We start from the raw sequence: 19,864 nt of genomic DNA on the forward strand, positions 1-19,864 counted from the left end.
CTCTCTGTCTCTCTCTTCCCCTCCCGCAGCCAAGGCTCCATTGGAGCAGGGTTGGCCCGGGAGCTGAGGATGGCTCTGTGGCCTCTGCCTCAGGTGCTAGAATGGCTCTGGTTGCAACAGAGCAACGCCCCAGATGGGCAGAGCATCATCCCCTGGTGGGCATGCCGGGTGGATCCCAGTCGGGCGCATGCAGGAGTCTGTTTGACTGCCTCCTCGTTTCCAACTTCAGAAAAATACAAAAAAAAACCCCACTAATTAATAAACAGACTTCCTTTTTAGTAGCTGGATTCTTACATATGGCTTCATTCACTAAAGTTCCACAAGTATAATATAATTTAATATTAAGTTAGTATACTATACTATGAAACTTTGGTTTTCTGAAACTATTTTTGTTTTTTCCTTTTCTCTTTTAGAATCTGTTTTTAATAATATTCTCTAAAAGTTCTGCAATTGCATCTTAAGAGGTAGAAGCATTTTGTTCATCAAACTCCTGTGCTTACAGTATGAATACATTGGCAAAGGAGCAATAGGTCCACCTCCAGGATTTTTTATATGGCCCCTCCTTTTTTTTAAATATATGGCTCTTTTTTAAGTAGTCAAGATGTTTCTTCATTTTACTCTGTAAGTAAGGGGGTACTTGAAGAATTTCCTGATGATCCATTAAGAAAGAAACTAATCTTGCAACAAGAAGCTCATCAAGATCCATCTCTTCAGCACAGCATAGCACACCGAGAAAAAGTATGTATCATCAATGATCTTGTACCCATTGCATTATGAAGTTGGGGCACATCAACATTTTGACTCATTCAAGAAATCATACCATTAAAAGTTGCAGCTTTCTATGATTTGCTGCGGGAAGTAACAAACAGCATAACTGGAGAGCATTGATGGCAGCCCTCTATAAATGAGGTTGCAGCAAACTCTGTGTGCCAGTCAACACAGAAGAAGCTGAAGGTAAAGAATTTCCTGAAAGTTCTATTGTACTTTTGCAGAGTCTCTTATTGATTGTGGTTCTAGACTCTTCGAGTTCACCTTCCATAGCCGTTTGCACACTTGTGGTGCTTTGTCCAAGATTGGGTTTCATGATAATTTCAGCCACTGGCATATTGATGTAACTATTCTTCCTTGTACTACTTCTTAAATGTAAACTCTGAGATCTACAAAGTGGTTTTGACTTGCTTTTCCTGTTATATAACTCCTCTTGGTCTTGAACAATCATAGTAGAGGTTCTCTTTTTTTTTTTTTTGCAAAATTTTTTATTAAAGTTCTTAAATAAGACATAAAAATTTATATTTTAGAAGATGCAAGATATGTTTAAAAGTATGAAATATTATTTACAAATAACAAGATTATTGGGGTATTTTCTGTCAACAGAGAACTTTACAATTATACATATTAATAGCAAAAAATATATAAATGAGTAATGCTAATTTTAAGAGTATTTAGATATTAGAAATAAAAAATAGAGTTTAGTTCTTTATAATTTCTTTAGAGAGCATGCACTTGTTTTGCCATTATACAGGTAGAGTAAAAGTAGGTTTACACTTGTAAGTAGCAGAAACACAAGTTTATTTTCATATTATTATTAATTAATTATTGTATCATTTTCCAAATGAACAACTATAAACCTACTTTTGCCTCACTCTGTATATCAGTAATGATGCAAACATTAATGTATTAGACTACTTTATATCTAGAAACAGTATTAATCTCTTCAAAAGAACACCTGTTTTAGCCTCTACTGGAAAGAAAATTATGGGCTTTTTATTTTACTTTTTAACCCAAAGATGCCTTTCTTCTCTTCTTATCTCTCTTCCTTGCCCACTTACCCTCAGAAGAGGAAAAACTAATCTGGTTGGTCAGGTCTAGGACACTGTTTTACTGTTTAATAGTTGACAGAAAACAGCAGGTTTCCTGAAAATGGGTTGGAAAACAGAGCCAGATCCTTCAATGTCTTGCTATTTTGTCCTATCCTCTTTGAAGGCTTTGTCCCTCAGGTGTTGTCACTGATATGGATTACACAGCTAAGTGAGAAGTTGTTCAAGTCTTATGCAATAAGGTAAAGACTGTATGGGCCATGAACCTGAGGCAGATACTCTGACACAGCTGACCAGAAGGCTCAACTCATGCTATTTCATTTATCATTGTTCCTGTGTGCATAGCTTCTTCAAGAACACATGAAAAGGAAATGATTGACAAGGTTGTATTTGGACAGTCTCTATTCCTTGACAAGAGCATAATACTGTGCGCCAGCAGGATCTCTCTGGTATTTATCAATATGTATTAGCGACAAGATTTTGATACTTTAATTAAAAGCAGTTACTAAAATATTATCAGAATATCTAAATAATAAATATTTTTTAATTCTTCTGGAACTCCATCCCATACCAAATGAAAACTTACATAAGTAAATGAGAATCAAAGGAACACACAGATATAACAACAACTGTCCTACTGAAATATTAATGTGAGGATAAAAACTATGTGTGCCAAAGTGTTATATTGCAACCATGGAAATCTAGAAGAAGGTTAAAATCCCAGATTTTTATAAAGTTCCATCAATGTTACTTGTTTAGCTAGAGACAGGGTTTACAGTGGAAAATGCAGAACAAAACTAACATGCATGAGGCACTGACTGTGGGCAGGCACTATTCTAGAACTTACTTACATTGTGCCTTTTATTTCTCATTAGACTGTGAGGCTTAGAAGAGGTTTTGTAACTAAGTCTTTGTGGGGGTTGCAAACAGAAGGTGGTGAAACCAAGATCCAAACCAAGCAGTGGTCTAATTCTATAGTCTATACTCCTAACTACTCCCCTGCACTGCCTTTGGATGAACATATCTTCCCATAGATAATACTTATTCAATCAATAAATGTGCTAGAACCTGCTATGTGCAAAACAATCCAATTATTGCTACATAAAGTACAATAATGAGTAAGTTATGGTGCCTGTAATGCACTAAAGTATCACAGATTTCTGACATCAAAAATAAATATGCCTATGGAGGTATATATGAGTTATGATAAAGTAAGGTGTGTAAGATATACAAAGAGGAAGAGGCTATTGCCTGTTAGAGAGACCTTGGCTAAATTCTCTCCAGAGATTTCCTTCACTGTAAGAAACGATTTGACTTTGGGTGATGGGCAAACAACACAATCAACAGTTCAAATGCTATAGAAATGTTTACCTGAAACCTGTGTGCTCTTATTGATCAATGTCACCCCATTAAATTTAATTTTTTAAATAAAATTTTAAAAATAGCAAGTAAACAAACAAAAAAAGAAACCAAATCTTAGATCACAAGTTAGATTTTAGTACTATATAAAAAAAAGTGACATGATTTTCTCTGTTCGACAGCTACAGTATTGTCAGGAACATTTTTTTTTAATAATTTTATTTTTTTAATGGGGCGACATCAAAAAATCAGGATATATATATTCAAAGATCAACAAGTCCAGGTTATCTTGTCTTTCAATTATGTTGCATACCCATCACCCAAAGTCAGATTGTCCTCTGTCACCTTCTATCTAGTTTTCTTTGTGCCCCTCCCCCTCCCCCTTTCCCTCTCCCTTTCCCCCCTCCCCCCGTAACCAACACACTCTTATCAATGTCTCTTAGTTTCATTTTTATGTCCCCCCTACGTATGGAATAATGCTGTTCCTGATTTTTTTCTGATTTACTTATTTCACTTCGTATAATGTTATCAAGACCAAACATTTTGCTGTAAATGATCTGATGTCATGATTTCTTATGGCTGAGTAGTATTCCATAGTGTATATGTGCCACATCTTCTTTATCCAGTCATCTATTGATGGGCTTTTTGGTTGTTTCCATGTCCTGGCCACTGTGAACAATGCTGCAATGAACATGGGGCTGCATGTGTCTTTACGTATCAATGTTTCTGAGTTTTGGGGGTATATACCCAGTAGAGGGATTGCTGGGTCATAAGGTAGTTCTATTTTCAGTTTTTTGAGGAACCACCATACTTTCTTCCATAATGGTTGTACTACTTTACATTCCCACCAACAGTGGATGAGGGTTCCTTTTTCTCCACAGCCTCTCCAACATATGCTATTTATTACCTGTCTTGCTAATAATAGCTATTCGAACAGGTGTGAGGTGGTATCTCATTGCAGTTTTGATTTGCATTTCTCTAATAGCTAAAGAAGATGAGCATCTTTTCATATATCTGTTGGCCATTTGTATTTCTTCCTGGGAGAAGTGTCTGTTCATATCCTCTTCCCATTTTTTTATTGGATTGTTTGTTTGTTGTTGAGTTTTATGAGTTCTTTGTATATTTTGGATATTAGGCCCTTATCTGAGCTGTTGTTTGAAAATATCATTTCCCATTTAGTTGGCTTTCTGTTTATTTTGTTATCAGTTTCTCTTGCTGAGCAAAAACTTCTTAGTCTGATGTAGTCCCATTCATTAATTTTTGCCTTCACTTCTCTTGCCATTGGAGTCAAATTCATAAAATGCTCTTTAAAACCCAGGTCCATGAGTTTAGTACCTATGTCTTCTTCTATGTACTTAATTGTTTCAGGTCTTATGTTTAGATCTTTGATCCATTTTGAGTTAATTTTAGTCCAGGGGGACAAACTGTAGTCCAGTTTCATTCTTCTGCATGTGGCTTTCCAGTTTTCCCAGCACCATTTATTGAAGAGGCTTTCTTTTCTCCATTGTGTGTTCTTGGCCCCTTTATCAAAAATTATTTGACTATATATATGTGATTTTATTTCTGGACTTTCTATTCTGTTCCATTGGTCTGAGTGTCTACTTTTCTGCCAATACCATGCTGTTTTGATTGTCGTGGCCCTATAATAGAGTTTGAAGTCAGGTATTGTAATGCCCCCAGCTTCGTTCTTTTTCTTTAGGATTGTTTTGGCTATTCGGGGTTTTTTATTAGTTCCATATAAATCTGATGAATTTTTTATCTATTTATTTAAAAAATGTCATTGGAATTTTGATGGGAATTGCATTAAATTTGTATATTGCTTTGGGTAATATAGCCATCTTGATTATATTTATTCTTCCTAACCAAGAACAAGGAATATTCTTCCATCTCATTATATCCTTTTCGATTTCTCTAAACAATGGTTTATAGTTTTCATTATATAAGTCCTTTACATTCTTTGTTATGTTTATTCCTAAGTATTTTATTTTTTTTTGTTGCAATTGTGAAGGGGATTATTCTTTTGAGTTCGTTCTCAGTTGTTTCATTGTTGGCATATAGAAAGGCTATTGACTTCTGTATGTTAATTTTGTATCCTGCGACCTTACTGTATTGGCTTATTGTTTCTAGTAGTCTTTTTGTGGATTCTTTGGGGTTTTCGATGTATAGAATCATATCATCTGCAAAAAGTGATACCTTTACTTCTTCTTTTCCAATATGGATGCCTTTTATTTCTTTGTCTTGTCTGATTGCTATGGCTAGAATCTCTAGTACCACATTAAATAAGAGTGGAGAGAGTGGACATCCCTGTCTTGTTCCTGATTTAAGGGGGAAAGCCTTCAGTTTTGTGCCATTTAATATGATGTTAGCTGATGGTTTATCATATATGGCCTTTATCATGTTGAGATATTTTCCTTCTATAGCCATTTTGTTGAGAGTCTTAAACATAAAATTGTGTTGTATTTTATCAAAAGCCTTTTCTGCATCTATTGATAAGATCATGTGGTTTTTGTTCTTTGTTTTGTTGATATGGTGTATTACGTTAACCATTTTACGTATGTTGAACCATTCTTGAGATTCTGGGATGAATCCCACTTGGTCATGATGTATTATTTTTTTAATATGTTGTTGTATTCAATTTGCTAGTATTTTGTTTAGTATTTTAGCATCTGTATTCATTAGAGATATTGGTCTATAGTTTTCTTTTTTTGTGCCATCCTTGCCTGGTTTTGGTATGAGGGTTATGTTGGCCTCATAAAATGTGTTTGGAACTATTGCTTCTTCTTCAATTTTTTGGAAGACTTTGAGTAGAATAGGAACCAAGTCTTCTTTGAATGTTTGATAAAATTCGCTGGTATAGCCGTCAGGGCCTGAACTTTTATTTTGGGGGAGGTTTTTAATTTTTTTTTCTATTTCTTCTCTACTAATAGTTCTGTTTAGGCTTTCTGCTTCTTCTTGACTCAGTCTAGGAAGGTTGTATTGTTCTAGGAATTTATCCATTTCTTCTAGATTGTTGAATTTAGTGGCATAAAGTTTTTCATAGTATTCTACAATAATTCTTTGTATATCTATGGTGTCTGTGGTGATTTTTCCTCTTTCATTTTGGATTTTGTTTATATGAGTTCTTTCTCTTTTTTCCTTGGTAAGTCTTGCCAAGGGTTTGTCAATTTTGTTGATCTTTTCAAAGAACCAGCTCTTTGTTCTATTAATTTATTCTATAGTTTTACTGTTCTCTATTTCATTTATTTCTGCTCTGATTTTTATTATCTCCTTTCTTTGGCTGGTTTTGGGTTGTCTTTGTTCTTCTTTTTCTAGTTCCTTAAGGTGTGAAGTTAAGTGGTTCGCTTGGGCTCTCTCTTGTTTGTTCATATATGCCTGAAGTGATATGAACTTCCCTCTTATCACTGCTTTTGCTGCATCCCATAGATTCTGATATGTCGTATTGTCATTTTCATTAGTCTGTATATATCTTTTGATCTCTGCACTTATTTCTTCTTTGACCCATTCATTTTTTAAAAGTATGTTGTTTAGTTTCCACATTTTTGTGGGATTTTTTTTCCTCTTTTTTGCAGTTGAATTCTAGTTTCAAGGCTTTATGATCAGAAAATATGCTTGGTACAACTTCGATTTTTCTGAATTTGCTGATGTTGTTTTTGTGGCCTAACATATGGTCAATGATCCATGTACACTGGAGAATGATCCATGTACACTGGAGAAAAATGTATACTCAATCACTGGGATGAAATGTCCTGTAGATGTCTATCATATCCAGGTGCTCTAGTGTTTGGTTTAAGGCCAGTATATCTTTGTTGATTCTCTGTTTGGATGACCGATCTAGAGCCGTCAGCGGTGTATTGAGGTCTCCAAGTATGATTGTATTTTTGTCAGTTTTTGTTTTAAGGTCAATAAGTAGCTGTCTTATATATTTTGGTGCTTCTTGGTTTGGTACATATATATTAAGAATTGTTATGTCTTCTTGATTCAGTGTCCCCTTAGCCATTATGAAATGGCCATTTTTGTCTCTGAGTATTTTTGTTGTCTTGTAGTCAGCGTTATCAGATTTGAGTTTTGCTATGCCTCCTTTTTTTGGGATGTTATTTGCTTGGAGTATTGTTTTCCAGCCTTTCACTTTGAATTTGTTTTTATCCTTGTTACTTAGATGAGTTTCCTGTAGGCAGCATACAGTTGGATTTTCTTTTTTAATCCATTCTGCTACTCTGTGCCTTTTTATTGGTGAGTTTAATCCGTTTACATTTAGTGTAAGTATTGACACTTGTGAGTTCCCTATTGCCATTTTTTATCTTGCTTTCTGTTAGTTTTGTGTCTTGTTTGATCCTTCTCTTTCGTTTTTCTATCTTTTGTTTTTATTTGGTTGTATTCCATACATCTTTCCTCTGTTGCTATCTTTTTTGTCTCATGTGCTTCTGTGGTGGTTTTTTCAATGGTGGTTACCTTTAAGTAATGAAAAGGGTTCCTACCTTGTTCATTGTAGCGCACTATTTTGTGAGTACTTTTGCACTCCATCATCCTTTCCTACTGTTAATCTCCATCCTCTCCCCCCTTTCTTTTTGTTGTTGTCACAGTTTAAATTTGGTTTTATTGTGTTCTTCTTGGAGCTTTTACTTGTGGCTTTATTTTTTTTTTGTTCTTTGTATCTGATTGGAGAACCCCCTTTAGTAATTCCTGGAGTGGGGGTTTTCTGATGATAAATTCCTTCATCTTTTCTGTATCTGTGAATGTTTTTATTTCTCCTTCATATTTGAAGGATAGCTTTGATGGGTATAGTATTCGTGGCTGAAAGTTCTTCTCTTTCAGAACTTTAAATATTGGGGTCCACTCTCTTCTAGCTTGTAGAGTTTCTGCTGAAAAATCTGATGATAATCTAATGGGCCTTCCTTTATATGTTGTATTCTTCTTTTCCCTGGCTGCCTTGAGAATTTTTTCTTTGCCATTGGTTTGTGCCAATTTCATTATGATGTGCCTTGGAGTAGGTTTGTTGGGGTTAAGAAAACTCAGAGTTCTGTTTGTTTCATGAATTTGAGGCTTTAGTTCTTTCCACAGGCTTGGGAAGTTCTCATCTATTATTTGTTTGAGTATGTTCTCCATTCCATTTTCTCTCTCTTCTCCCTCTGATATACCTATTATTTTTATGTTATTCTTTCTGATGGAGTCAGATAATTCTTGTAGGCCTATCTCATTTTTTAAAATTTTTTAGTCTCTTTCTTCTTCTCTCTGTTGTGCCTCATGTTGCTTATCTTCTATTTCACTAATCCTCTCTTCTATCTGGCCTGTTCTATTAACTAAGCTTGTTACTTCGTTTTTCAGCTCGTGAATTGAGTTTTTCATCTCTGTTTGATTTGTTTTTATAGTTTCAATTTCCTTGGACATATATTCTTTGTGTTCATTGAGTTGTTTTCTGAGCTCCCTAAATTGCCTCTCTGTGTTTTCTTGTATATATCTGAGTATTTTTAGGATTTCTATCTTGAATTCTCTGTCATTTAGCTCCAAGGTTTCCAATATATTAAATTTTTTCTCCATAGATTTTTCCTCATCTATCTGTGTTACCTCTCTTTCTTTTGTATCCATGATATTCAATTTTCTCTTCCTTACTGGCATCTGAGGGTGGTTTTGTTGATAGTATTAATGAGATTTAATAAAGAATAAAAAGTTAAAAAACAAAAATCAAAAAAGTTGTGTTTTTTAAAAATTAATAATGAAATAAAGAAAATTAAAATAAAATAAAAATTAAAAATAAAGGAAATTATCCCCCCCCTCCTTTTTTCCTCTCCTCTCCTCTCCCCTCTTGAGAAAATCTTGTGGTGAACTATGAATTATATTGTATTTAATAGAACAAACAATGCCTGTAATGGAGGGCCTGAATTGGGGAAAAGTAATAAAGGGGCAAGAAAAATAAATAAATAAAAATAAAAAAATAAAAAAGGGGGAGTATGGACCCACAAAAAGCAAATAATGAAAAAATTTGGATCAAGAATAAAATGATTTGCATTTAGGTGTTGGTTGACTAAGAGTTATGATGAGAGGAATAAGAGGGAAACAGGAAAATGGGGGGACAAATTAAAAAATTACTATTGTTTTTAGTGGAACAAGAGCTTGATAAAATGGAGAGCCAGGGATGGAAGCACTGCCAGTGAGTTAAAAAGGTGAGGTAAAATCCCTCCAAAATGCCACAAACATAAGTTTGAGTCCCAGATAAGATAATTTGTTAGTTATTGAGGTTTGAATGAGAGGAGATGTAAAGGAGAAAGGAAGAAACTAATATAGAGGGAGAAAAGAAAGAGAGAGAGAGAAAAAAAAGAGGGAACCACTAAAAGAAGAAAAAAGAAAAAAGAGGAGAGAGAGAGAGAGTTAAGGGTTTTGGAGTGCAACCCTCATAGAGAGAAAGGAAGAGGAAGGAAAAGATAATGGGAGATGTAACACTTATGGGTAGTGTAGTTCAAGGAGAGGAGAGAGTAAGACTGGTAGAGAGTTAAACGACCAAATTGGAGGAAAAAAAATCAAGGATGAAGATAAGAGAAAGAAATGAACAAATATAATAAAATGGGATAGGTTATAAAGTCTGCGGATTATTCTTGATTTTGAGAGGTTATCTTCTTGCTTTTTCTTTTCTCTCCCTCTTCCTGGTCGGTGACTCTGTACCCCGGGTTCTGCCCCTTTGGCACGCTCAGGTAGAGGTTTGCAGTTGATAAGTCCCTATGGCGATGTCATGTATTGTGCTTCAGTCTTGTTGGCAGTCGAGGCTCATTAGCATTTATAGGCTCCGACAGTGAGAGAGTCCGTGTTCCTGGAGCCTTTCTTCTAGTCTTTCCTTTCTCAATTAGTAGCCTGATAATCCAGCTATGGGTTTGCTGCTGCCTCTGCCTGGATAGTAAGAGGCTCAAAGAGCTGGCAACTCCCCACTCTATTTCCACTCAGCACAGGGCTCTGGGTAAGGCTCAGTCAGTCAGAGCTGCTAGCATAATCAGGCGGGGCTTCCCCCCACTCAAAGACCTCTGGCTCTGCCACTCTGTCCGGTAACATGGGCGGGCACCCACTCCCGGGGCGCTTGGAGTAAACTCTCGCTCACTATCTGCACGCGCAGACCAGGATGTCAGGCCGGAAGTCTCGCTTACTGAGTGAAACCCCCCACCCACACTGAAAAGTTCTAGCATTGGAATTGGCTCTCGCTCCGTCCCCGTGTGTGGCTTTTTCAAGGCGCTTGGGCAGCCTGAGTTTCCGCTTTTGGCCCACACAAAGGCCCCTGACTCTGCCCCTCTGTGGGATAACATGGGCTCCCACTCCTGAGGTGCTGGGAGGAGTCTCTTGACCACTCTCCGTGCGCGCCGACCAGGATATCAGACCAGCTGCCTCACCCTCTGAGTGAAACCCCTCCCGCATGGACAAGTTCCAGTGTTGGAATTAGTTCTCGCTCCCTTCCCATGTGTGGCTCCCTCAGGGCGCTGGGGCGGTCCGAGATTCCACTTTTTGGCCCACACAAAGGCCCCTGACTCTGCCCCTCTGTGGGATAACACGGACAGGCACTGCTGAGGCACTTAGAGGAATCTCTCGCTCACTATCTGCACCCGCAGACCAGGATATCAGACCAGCGGCCTCACCCTCTGAGTGAAACCCCCTTCCGCACGGAAAAGTTCCAGCGTTGGAATTAGTTCTCGCTCCCTCCCCATGCACGGCTCCCCCAGGGCGCTGGGGCGGCCCAGAGATTCCACTTTCGGCCCACACAAAGGCCTCTGACTCTGCATCTCTGTGGGACAACACGGGCGCACACTCCCGGGGCTTTGGAAGGAATCTCTCGCCCACTATCTGCGCATGCCGACCAGGAGATCGGGTAAAATGGCTGCCCCGCTTGTCTTTCTTTATCTGGGTTTGGCGCGAGTGTTAGCTATATTGCCTGGGTTGTCACAGGAACAGTTCTTCCTCGGCTTGGATCCCTGTGCCACAGCCTGGTTCAGCCATTTGTGCTGCGGCCTGGATCTATTCAACCCCTTTGCCCGCCTTAGTTTCTATATTCTCAGTTTCCAGTGAAAGCCGCCCTGTTTAGGTTAGCGAGGAAGGTGGAGCATTTCTTACTCCCTATTTCCTTCGGGGTTTGGTTATATATTTAGCCAATTTTTCGCTCGATCATACCTTCGGGTGTATTGCGAAACATCTGGAGGCTCCAAGGATAGGTTTTTCTGTTTCTGGTTGAAGATCTTGTTGAGTTTTGGGGGAGATTTATCGGTATCGCTTCCTACCCCGCCATTACTCTGACGTCATCCCAGAGGTTCTCTTAAAAACTAACACACACAGTGGTAGAGCGTCGGCCTGGCGTGCAGGAGTCCTGGGTTCGATTCCAGGCCAGGGCACACAGGAGAAGCGCCCATCTGCTTCTCCACCCCTCCCCCTCTCCTTCCTCTCTGTCTCTCTCTTCCCCTCCTGCAGCCAAGGCTCTATTGGAGCAAAGATGGCCCGGGTGCTGAGGATGGCTCTGTGGCCTCTGCCTCAGGTGCTAGAATGACTCTGGTTGCAACAGAGCTATGCCCCAGAGGGGCAGAGCATCGCTACCTAGTGGGCATGCCGGGTGGATCCTGGTCAGGCGCATGCAGGAATCTGTCTGACTGCCTCCCCGTTTCCAGCTTCGGAAAAATGCAAAAAATCAAAACAAAACAAAACAAAAAACTAACACACAGTGGCTTTTGAAGACTTTCCTTAGAATGAGGATTCATTATGGATTTCTCTTTGGTCTCAGAATCTAAAAATTGTTTATTATTTTGTCCTTCTATGTTCAGAATGAATTGATGAAAGGAACTGGAGACTTCTTTACTTGAACTGCCTGGTAAGTCTACAATGCCTTCTGAAGTACAGCACCTTGGTTTGACGTTGGAGGGTAGAACATGCAAACTACTTAAGCCTATCAAACTATGACAGCTTCCTCCTATTATGTCATTAGCACTGGCTCTTCTGTTTTTTAAATCAACTAGCTGCATTTTTTAACACAATTTTCTTTAAATCTGTGATCATTTATCTGCAATCTCTCTGTAGTATCTGATTCTTCTTTGTTTTTGTCTTTATGAAGCAGACTGAGAAGTAGACGCTCAGTTGATTTGAAGGAATTCAAACTGTTTAAGTGAAGGCTTTTGAAGACTGTGGATCATCTTGGATTCTATGTATGCCACTGGGTCTATCTGAAACTGTGATGCAGCCACAAACAACCAAAATGTTCACAAATAATTCATAATATTTAAAGGTAAGTAGAGGTTCAGGGAGATCTAGAAAATAATCTGCAATTGTTCTGAATACATCTTGTTCAAAACCACCATAAATTGGATTATTCAAATCATCATTTCTTGGCCAATTTGCTAGGCACTTCATGGCTGATAATACCCAATGAGGAAGATCATCTGATTTGTCTTATAGTATAAATACTTCTTGTTTACTTATATTCATCATGTTGTACATTATATACTGAGGAATTACTTGTTTCAGATTTATGATTTCTTCTAGGGATGACACACCTAAAATGGTTTGTAGGGAGATCAGAATAATATATCTTCAAACTTCTTCAACATCTTTCTGGCTTATTTCTCTATTATCAACTGAGTTCTCTTGATCTTCATTGATTATTTCACAGTTCATGCTTTCTGTATTTTCCCAAGAGAATTATAATCCATACTTTTTAGTTCTATAAGTTTTGTAATTTAAAAATACTGTCTTTATCTTTGGAAAATGTTCTTTATGCTGTTTTTTCTCAATTCTGGATGCCTTTGTGGGGGAGTTTTAAGTGGAGAATTGGCTGGAAATTGGAATAGCTGACTGTTGTTATAAAGATTTTCTGATCCCCATCTGCCTTTGATAGCTTCAATTACATGATTCTTGAGAAATTTCCTTAATAGCTGGATAGTCTCTTGCCTTGTAACATCAGGACCAGAATTACCATTATTTCTTAGTAGATCATAAAGCCAATCCACTGCTTCCCCTGCTGTAAAACAATTGTCATATTTTTTAAAGTGTTGCCCGTGTTTTTATAAAGGCATTCCTGCTCGAAAAGATGTCCTAACTTCATTCCACAGCTTGGTGGCCCGATAGGCACAGGAGGCACCCTCCTATTCTCCATGCCGCCCACCGGGCCTGGAGGGCTGTCAGCGCCAGGTGCAGCACAGGACAGAGGAAGATCACATTCCGGCCACAGTTCAGACTTTTTTAAAGGATGTATCTATTGTGGAATTTCATTTGAAGGAAATTTTTCTAGTATATGTAAAATAAGTTAACCACTGAAATTTAAAATAGGTGAAATTACCAAAATTTTAAACATGACTATTCAATAATATATTTATGGCATACTGCATTACATTAATAATGGGGGGGGGAACTCCATCTTTATAAGAAATCAGTACCATTACTATTTACTTTTAGTGTCAGTTTTATGTGTATGTAATTATCTCATAAAGGTGATATTAAAATACTAATGTAAGACAATAGTACAATTTAAATTTGAGAAAGAAAGTGATAATCAGATGTTTAAAAAATATGGATATATTAAAATCAAACTTAAAAGCAATAACAAAATTTCTACTCAAATTGCTTTTGCCTTTTTTCCTAAATATTATTTTAATATTATTTCCTAAATTAATATTTTGCCTAAATATTAAATTAAATATTTAATACTTCTGTTATTTAACTATTTAAATGCAAAGATTTCTGTTATATTGCTGAACTGGAAATTGCTGAGATCTTCAAAAATTTTATTTATGAAGGAAAAAAAAAGAAATTGCATTAAATTGTGCACTAATTAAAGCTATGGACATATATTTTTTAGGGAACATTTGAGCCCTCGTTTAATAATCTCTGCTTTAGACTGGGGTAACGTAGGCTCTAAGAAAAGATGAAATATATGGAAACTGAAAGGCCCATCAACCCCAGAAGAGCATCTAACCCTCCTGCCCACCGCCCCCGCCCCCAGGCAACCAGAGTGTCAAGCCAAGAACACCTTGGCAGCGAATCTGTAGGGTCTAAGCTTTGCACAGGAATGACCCAGAGCTGCAGTCTTCACATAGACCTGTGGAAGGCTGAGCCCTGCAGGTCTGCTGTGGGCAGCAAGGGTTAAATTGAGCAGTTGACCCATCTCCTGCCCTCAATTCAACCTAAGCAGCTTCATCTACTTACATACTGGGTTTCTAAGTACAATTTTTTTTTTTTTTTTTTGACGGGAAGGCAGTCAGACAGACTCCGGCATGTGCCCACCGGGATCCACCCGGCACGCCCACCAGGGGGTGGTGCTCTGCCCATCTGGGGCGTTGCTCTGTTGCAACCAGAGCCATTCTAGCGCCTGAGGCAGAGGCCATAGAGCCATCCCCAGTGCCCGGGCCAACTTTGCTCCAATGGAGCCTTGGCTGCCGGAGGAGAAGATAGAGACAGAGAGGAAGGAGAGGGAGAGGGGTGCAGAAGCAAATAGGCGCTTCTCCTGTGTGCCCTGGCCGGGAATCAAACCTGGAACTCCTGCACACCAGGCCAACACTCTACCACTGAGCTAACCGGCCAGGGCCCTGAGTACAATTTTATTTGAAGGAAAGTTTTGGCTGCTAGAGGACATGACAGAGCTGAAAGGGTTATCTTTGGTGGTTTTTATTTTTGGATCATGAGTGGTTGTTTTCCTCACTTTGCTTTCTGCATCTTCTAAATTTTCAACAATGGGAAAGTATTAGTTTTGTAATCAACACACATAAAGCTATATAAAAATAAAAGAATAAGCTTTGCCTACTTCTCAAAAAAAGAAGTGCTGAAAACAGGCTATCTGCTGGGATCATAGCATTTTGAATGTGAGTTGCAGTTTTCAAATACAAAGCACAGCTGTTTTGTCCGTTACTCTGATGCTGTGAAAAAGGGGAAAGATTTTGAATGTGGGGACAGGAAAAGACTCCAGAAAAGTGGCTGTTATTTCTAGGCTAATGTCTCCCTGGCAACGCTGTTCTCAAAAGGTTTGTCTTCCTAGGTGGACTTACCAGGGTGTATGAGTGATGATTCCAGAGGGTGCCTGGGACCCAAAGTCAGCAGAGACCAGAAGAGGTTGGAGACAAAGCAAAGAGTTGAAACAGAGGTCTTGCCATAGAGAGTGCTAGCTATCTAGTAGTCAGTATAGCCATATGGTCACAGAGATCTGCAAGAAGATAGGGACAGAGAGGTCCTTATCTTTCCTAGGTCCCTATCTTTCCTTGCTGAGTCTGCAGCAAGACCTCAGGGACTGTGGCTGAAAAAAAGTGCAGCTTCAAGAAACAGTTACAAACTGCAGAAGGTGAGTTCAGTCAGCAGTTGGCCAGCACAGGAAAACAGCAGCATATAAAAAATAGGTAATGGAAATCGGGGGTAAGGAATGAGTTAGAGGCGAGAAACTCCAAAGCTACCACCATCACAAACAAACAAAGAAACTAAACCCAGTGAAGTTTTAGAACTAAATGCCACAGATAAAAAGAATAGTCATACTTCTCCAGACTAGATCATAGACAGACGTTCCCTGCCTAATGAGTTAAAACAATTCGTGAAAGCATGGATACAATGAAAGAGCTAAGATTTAAAGAGCAAAGCCAAGAAACTTGCATCAGAAAAGGCATGAAAACATACATGTTGAAAACTAGACTGGAGCCAGTACACAGAGAGCCTGAATATGCTTCACAATCAGCACACATCTAAGGCAGTGATTCCCAAAGTGTGGTCCCTGGCCCAATACACCAGCAGCCCCTGGGAGCTGGTTGGAAATGCGAATTCCCAGGCTCCACCTCAGACCTACTGAATCACTAGCAGTGAGGCCGAGGAATCTGCGTCCGCCAGGCGATGCTGGTGCACACTGAAGTGTGAGAGCCATGGAGCCAGGCATTAAAATGACTAGGAAAATCAACCTATCAAACCCACTAAGGCATGTTTTCTTCGAGTTGTTTCTTTCCTCTTCCACAGTCTGTAGAGCAGTGGTAGTCAACCTGGTCCCTACCGCCCACTAGTGGGCGTTCCAACTTTCATGTTGGGTGGCAGCAGAGCAACCAAAGTATAAATAAAAAGATAGATTGAACTATAGTAAATTGTTTTATAAAGATTTATTCTGCCAAACTTAGCGAAAATCCGACATAAAGTACTCGGTAAGTAATTATTATTATATGCTTTAACTTGCTGTAACTCTGCTTTATAAATTTTATAAAGTAAAGTTACTTCTTTACTTTATAAATCACCATTACTGTGGAACCAGTGGGCGGTTAGAAAATTTTACTACTAACAGAGATACAAAAGTGGGCAGTAGGTATAAAAAGGTTGACTACCCCTGCTCTAGAGCCTTTCATATATATATATATATATATATATATATATATATATATATACACACATATAATTTTTTAAAAGATTTTACTTATTGATTTTATAGAGAGAGGAGGAAGGTAGAGGGGGAAGTATCAACACATAACTGCTTCACTTTAGTTGTTCATTGCTTCGTTGTCTGATGCACCTTAACCAGGCAAGCCCAGGGTTTCGAACCGGTGATCTCAGTCAATGGTCTATCCACTGTGCCACCGCAGGCCAGGTATATTCTCACACATTTTCTCACCTAACTTCTCGGTACCTTCCACCTCTATCTGATAATGAAAATAATGGCTCTTTTTTTTTTTTTGCAACGGCTTTAGTCTGGAGTGACCTGATGCTCCATATTGATATGACATCTCTCTTCATTTCACAATGGCTGTCTAAATTCTTGCCTCATTCAAAACATTATGATTGAAGGTCAGAAGTTCCAGTCAAAAGGAATCAAGGGGTTGATTATCATTCTTTGCCATAACTCGAGACTGTAACTATATTTTAAAGGATAACACACATAAAATAAAAGCACAGCCCACACCTAAACTTGTTGCCTCAGGGGAATTTTTTCTCTGCTGCTGTTATAGAGGTTTATATTGGAGGGGTAACATAGGACTATGAAGTCAGCTTCTGAATTTTTCTCTTTTTTGGTCACCACTATTTAAAGATTATAGTATGAATTTGTGTTCCTATATTTCTTACTTAATTTTAATGAATTTGAAATCATATTTTTTCTTGGGATTTGAGCAATAAAATTTAAAATCTGGCTCTACTCTGCCATCCTGTTCTGGAAGGCCTTATGATCCCTCAGGCTTTGTGGAGGAAAATGAGCTATTCAAATGATCACTTCTCAAAGTCAGTTTCTCAATGAGGCCTTACCAGCTCTGCATTAATATTAAGGCTAATGAATAGTGTTGATGGCAATGAAGATACAATAAACATCATGGAACATGTTAGCATTCTTATCCCATCAAAACTGATTTCCAAGGTAGAGGACAAATCAAGATTAACCTTCTCAAGGCAGATGTTGATGAGTTACAAAAATAACCTCAAACCTAGCCATTCTTTACTTACTTGGGTTTAACTTATTTATTTTTCCCCCTAATTGTGGTAAAATAGACATAACATAAAATTTACCATTCTAACCATTTAAAAATATACACTTTAGCAGCATTCAATACATTCACATTGTTATGTAACCTTCACCCTATTCATCTCCAGGACTCGTTTCATCTTGCAAAACTGACACTCTGTACCCATTAAACAATAACTTTCCTTCTCCTTCTCCTAGCCCCTGACAACCACTACTCTACTTTCTGTCTTTATGAATGTTTCTATTCTTGTTTCCTCAAATAAGCGAAGTCAGACAGCTTTGTTCTTTTTGTGGTCGATTTATTTCACTTAGCATAGTGTCCTCAAAATTCATCCATGTTGTAGCATGTGTAAGAATTTCTCTTCTTTTGAAGCTAAATAATATTCCATTGTATGTGTATGCACGTGTGTGTGTATAATACATTTTGTTTATCCATTTATCTCTCAATGAACACTTGGGTTTCTTCCACCATTTTTGTGAAAAATGCTGCTGTGAACATTGGTGTAAAATATCTTTTTGAAACTCTTTTTTCAGTATTTAACCAAAAAAATAGAATTGGTGGATCATATGGTAATTCTATTTTTAATATCTTGAGGATTCACCATACTGCTTGCTATCAATTTATTCTTTTTTTTTTCTTTCTTTCTTTTTTTTTTTTTCTGAAGCTGGAAACGGGGAGAGACAGTCAGACAGACTCCCGCATGCGCCCAACCGGGATCCACCCGGCACGCCCACCAGGGGCGAAGCTCTGCCCACCAGGAGGCGATGCTCTGCCCCTCCGGGGCGTCGCTCTGCCGCGACCAGAGCCACTGTAGCACCTGGGGCAGAGGCCAAGGAGCTATCCCCAGCGCCCGGGCCATCTTTGCTCCAATGGAACCTCGGCTGTGGGAGGGGAAAAGAGAGACAGAGAGGAAGGAGAGGGGGAGGGGTGGAGAAGCAGATGGGCGCCTCTCCTGTGTGCCCTGGCCGGAATCGAACCCAGGACTTCTGCACGCCAGGCCGACGCTCTACCACTGAGCAACCTGGCCAGGGCCTACAATTTAACTTTTTAACTTAAATTGGAATTTAAGTTACAATTCCTTTTTAACTTAAAATGGAATATCATGCTACAGGACAATTCACTCTGGATTTGAGTTTCCTTTGAAGAACTGATGATAATTTAATGGTAGCACCCAAGTTGGGATTATAGAGCAATTATAGCCAAGCTAGCCAAAAAAGAAAGGAAACAGAGCACATGAAATAAACAACAAGTGATGAGTTTGGGTATAATTACTCTTAACCTACATAGAACCAGGCTATGGATAATGCTTACTAGGTCCCTTCTATTTCAACAACAACATGAAATAAACAACAAGTGATGAGTTTGGATATAATTACTCTTACCCTACATAGAACCAGGCTATGGATAATGCTTACTAGGTCCCCGACTGAAGAGGCTGGGATGCTCTTCCCAGATAAACACTTCCATAGGAGTGAGACGGAAACAGTTTGGAGTCTGTTCCTCATGGTTTGGTGTCCTGTGGATTTGGCTGGAATGAATCGGTAAGTGGGGCTTCCAGAATGCTACCCTGAAAAAACTGGGCAGAGATCTCTTTGAATTAAAAACAGTTCAAGGGTCTGGAATACATCTCATGTTACCCTGCTGGGCAGAGGGCCGTCTGTGGAGAGGCTACATCTACAGCATGGTGGGCTTTTCCCGTAGCTCCAACAGCACTTTTCTGGGAAACGAGAGAAACTATATATTTGTCCAGACTTCGAACTTGTCACTTCTTATAGGTGAGGGTAGGCCTGAGGTTGCCTGTTTTCAGGTTCTAGACTTGTTTTTTATTGACAAAAATATAACTTTCAGCTTTAGAAATTGGGGATAAGGGTGGGAAAGAATGTGCTTTTAGAGGCTTATGTTTAAAAAAAAAAGAAAGAGAAAGGGCACCGGGCTTCTCAGACATCAAATGGCTCTTATAAAACTACATTTTGATGGGTTAAGTGTAAGTGATCCCAAAACATGTGGATTAAATTTTCCAAGAAGCACACATGGATTTACAAATCAGAAGGAAGGAGATCTTGGCAAGGTTAGTTTGAGGCTTCCCGGACTCCAAGCGCTTTGCTGTTCTTGGTGCCTGGTGGCATAATCATGCTTGCTTTTCTGTGATGGGGACTCACAGGCTGGTTGTTGACTAAAGAGTGGTCTGAGATCTGAGGCATTGTCAGGAGTGAAATTTGAGCAGTTCACCTGGAAACTCGACCTGACTCTCCTCATCCAGGTTGGGTCTCC

General features: G+C 38.8%; 1 pseudogene; it reads right to left on the reverse strand.

Moving 5' to 3' along the window:
* Positions 1 to 409: 409 nt before the first annotated feature.
* LOC136335475 (DEP domain-containing protein 1A pseudogene) lies at positions 410 to 13,281 on the reverse strand (annotated as a pseudogene).
* Between the last annotated feature and the right edge of the window lie 6,583 nt (positions 13,282 to 19,864).

Source organism: Saccopteryx bilineata, chromosome 4 (genome assembly GCF_036850765.1).
Source record: "Saccopteryx bilineata isolate mSacBil1 chromosome 4, mSacBil1_pri_phased_curated, whole genome shotgun sequence".
Lineage (NCBI taxonomy): Eukaryota > Metazoa > Chordata > Mammalia > Chiroptera > Emballonuridae > Saccopteryx > Saccopteryx bilineata.